The 4,267-nt window shown below is 33.7% G+C and overlaps 1 protein-coding gene across 3 annotated transcripts in view; it reads right to left on the reverse strand.

Annotated features, from left to right (window-relative positions):
* PLCL2 (phospholipase C like 2) overlaps positions 1-4,267 on the reverse strand; it is a 194,719-nt gene that overhangs the window by 116,749 nt on the left and 73,703 nt on the right. The gene's annotated exons all lie outside the window — the stretch shown is intronic.

The raw sequence follows: 4,267 nt of genomic DNA on the forward strand, positions 1-4,267 counted from the left end.
GTAGCAGAAGAACAGAACCAAAATCAGAGCTGAACTGGATGAAACTGAGACATGAAAAACCATACAAAAGATCAATGAATCCAGGAGTTGGTTATTTGAAGGAATAAATAAGACTGATCGACTGCTAGCCAGACTAATAAAGAAGAGAAAAGAGAAGACCCAAATAAATACAATCAGAAATGACAAAGAGGATATCATCACTGACACCACAGAAATACAAGAAACCCCTCAGAGACTACTATGAAAACCTCTATGCACACAAACTAGAAAACTTAGAAGAAATGGATAAATTCCTGGACATATACAACCTCCCAAGATTGAACCAGAAAGAAACTGAATGCTCGAACAGACCAAAGAAGTTTCAAGACTGAATTAGTAATAAAAAGCCTATGAACTAGAAAAAGCCCAGGACGAGATAGATTCACAGCTAAATTCTACCACATGCAAAAGGAAGAGCTGGTATAATTTCTACTGAAACTATTCCAAAAAACTGAAGAGGTGCGACTCCTTCCTAACTCATTCTATGAGGCCAGCCTCGTCCTGATACCAAAACCTGGAAGAGACACAACAAAAAAAGAAAACTTCAGGCCAATATCCTTGATGAACATAGATGCAAAAATTCTCAACAAAATACTAGCAAACTGAATCCAGCAACACATAAAAAGCTAATCCATCATGATCAGGTAGGCTTTATCCCTGAGATGCAAGGTTGGTTCAACATATACAAATCAGTAAATGCAATTCATTACATAAACAGAACTTAAATCAAAAACCACATGAATATCTCATTAGATGTAGAAAAGGCTTTCAATAAAACCTAATATCCTTCATGTTAAAAACCCTCAATAAACTAGGCTTTGAATGAATATACCTCAAAATAGTAAGAGTCATCTATGACAAACCCATAGCCAACATCATATTAAATAGGCAAAAGCTAGAAGCATTCCCTCCTTGAGAACTGGAATAAGACAAGAACACTCATTCCCACCACTCCTATTTAACACAGTAGTGTAAGTCCTAGTCAGAGCAATCAGGCAAGAGAAAGAAAGAAAAGGCATCCAAATTTTGCAGACATACGATTCTATACCTGGAACACCCCATAGCTTCTACCCCAAATCTCCCTGATCTGATAAACAATTTGAGCAAAATTTCAGGATATAAAATCAATGTACAAAAATCAGTAGCATTAATATACACCAACAACAACCAAGCTGACAGCCAAATCAAGAATACAATCCTATTCACAATAGCCACAAAAAGAATAAAATATCTACAAATACAGCTAACCAGGGAGGTGAAAGATCTCTACAATGAGAATTCCAAAACACTGCTCAAAGAAATCAGAGATGACACAAACAAATGGAAAAACATTCCATGTTCATGGATAGGAAGAATCAATATCATTCAAATGGGCATACTGATCAAAGCAATTTATGGATTCAACGCTATCCCTATCAAACTACAAATGATGTTCTTCTCAGAATTAGAAAAAAAACTATTTTAAAATTCGTATGGAACCAAAAAAGATCCTGAATAGCCAAGGTGATTGTTGAACCAAAGCAAACAGAATATAAAGCTGGAGACACCAAATTACCCAACTTCAAACTATACTGCAAGGCTACAGTAACCAAAACAGCATGGTACTGGCTGTCTTGAGACACATGGATCAACAGAACGGAACGGAGCCCAGAAATAATGCTGCATACCTAAAACCATCTGATCTCCAACAAAGTAGACAAAAACAAGCAATAGGGAAAGGACTCCCTATTCAATAAGTGGTTCTGGGATAACTGGCTAGCCAGACGCAGAAGAATGAAACGGGATCCCTTCCTTATACCATATGCAAAAATCAACACAAGATGGACTAAAGACTTAAATGTAAAACCTAAAACTATAAAAATTCTGGAAGATAACCTAAGAAATGCTATTTGAGACACAGGTCTTGGCAAAAATTTTATGATAAAGACACCAAAAGTAACTGCAACAAAAAATAAAATTGACAAATGGAACTTAAACTAAAGATCTTTTGCACAGCAAAAGAACCTATCAACAGAATAAACACACAACTTACAGAATGAGAGAAAATATTTGCACACTACGCATCCCACAAAGGTCTAGTATCAAGAATCTACAAGGAACTTAAACAAATTAACAAACAAAAAACAACCCCATTAAAAAGTAGGCAAAGGACACAAACAGACACTTTTCAAAAGAAGACATACATAAGTGGCTGACAAGCATATGAAAAAAATGCTCAACGATAATCATTAGAGAAATGCAAATCAAAACTACAATGAGATACCATCTCATACCAGTCAGAATGGCCACTACTAAAAAACCAAAAAATAACAGATGCTGTTGAGGTTACAGAGAAAAGGGAATGCTTATACATTGCTAGTGGAAATGTAAATTAGTTCAACCATTGTGGAAAGCAGTTTGGCGTTTTCTCAAAGAATTTAAACAGAATTCCATTCAACCTAGCAATCCCATTATTGGATATATACCCAAAAGAATACAAATTGTCCTACCATAGAGATACATGCATGTGTTTGTTCACTGGAGCACTATTCACAATAGCAAAGACACAGAATCAACCTAAATACCTATCAACAGTAGAATGAATAAAGAAAATGTGGTACATATACACCATGGAATACTATACAGCCATAAAAAAGAACAAGATCACATCCTTTGCAGCAACATAAATGGAGCCAGAGGCCATTATCCTAAGCAAACTAATTCAGGAAAACCAAATACTGAATGTTCTCACTTATAAGTGGGAGCTAAACATTGAGGACAGAGGGATACACAGAAGGGAACAACAGACACTAGGGCCTAATTCAGGATGGAGAGTGGGAGAAGGGTGAGGATAAAATCTCTACCTAACAGGTACTATGCTTATTACCTGAGTAATGAAATAATTTGCACATCAAACTCCCATGACACTCAATTCACCTATAAAACAAACCTGCATATGCACTTCTGAACTTAAAAGTTAAAAAAAATCATTTGCTAATCCTGGGTAACTTTAATTATTATAACTGTTACATTCTTTATTTCAAACACTCTGACTGACTACAATGTCTGAGCACAGTGCCAGGTATTAGAAAATAAGCCAACACATTTCCTGCCTGTGCTCAGTAGTTAACAGTGTGGGCTTTGGAGTTCCAGCATTTAGGTTTCAATTCCTCACCAGCCACTTAGGAGCAGTGTGACTTGGGAAAAAAAAAAAAAAAAAAAGTTGCTTAACCTTCTCAAGCCTCAACTCATTTGTAGAATGGTGATAATAATTAAAGTATGGTCATAGGTTAGTCTAAGACTTGATATTCTAAGTGTAAGCATTATAATCACAGGGCCTTTTGAGTACTTTTATGAGTATATGCTGGGAGTTAAATAAGATTGCTCTCTATCCTACTTTCAAAGAATTCAGTCACAAGGATGAGAAAATGATTAGTAAACATAATTTTAATCTAAAGTCATAAATGCTATACTCAGGTATGTATACTTGCTGGCATAGGATCAGAACATGCAATTTTATTATTTGATTTTATAATATCTATTCATGAATTACTAACATAATTCATGAATTACTAATACACATTTTCTCTCAAGATAAGCTATTAAATATCTCAATAGCTTCTCAAGCTATTTTTTCATCTTCATGATTATGATGGCTTGTTATATTTCTCAAAGTTTAAAATACATTGCTTAAAATACTAACGTGTGTATGTATATATGTACATAGATGTGTGATCCATTTTAAATTAATGTAATTAATTCAAAGACAAATAGAAATCTTTTAGCATTACCTATGTATTAGGTCACTCTACCCTTCATTAGCACTAAATAATCAAAACTTTTTAAAATTTCAAATTTATAGTATTTAAAATTTGTGATAATGAAAATCTTTACATAAATATGTAAAACAATCTAAACCAATTATTTTCCAAACTATTCCTTACTGCTTTTCATGGTTGAAAAAATATCTTAGCTACATCTACCCAATATACTATTAATTCAAGAGAAGCTATTTTTATTTAATCTTGATCGTAATTTCCCATTAGTTTTTTTAAGTTTGAAAAGATATATTGGTTCAAATACTTGCAAGTGTTTATGCATACAAATGTGTGTATGTACATATGTATGTATGTGTATATATAAACACACATATATTCTTTGCTTTTTACTACTAGCTCCAATTATCTTTGGGAATAAGAAGGAAATTTTAATACTTTGAGGATTTTTTTCCAAATCTTTTATTCATGAA

The sequence above is a fragment of the Macaca fascicularis genome, chromosome 2 (assembly GCF_037993035.2).
Source record: "Macaca fascicularis isolate 582-1 chromosome 2, T2T-MFA8v1.1".
In the NCBI taxonomy this organism is placed as follows: Eukaryota; Metazoa; Chordata; class Mammalia; order Primates; family Cercopithecidae; genus Macaca; species Macaca fascicularis.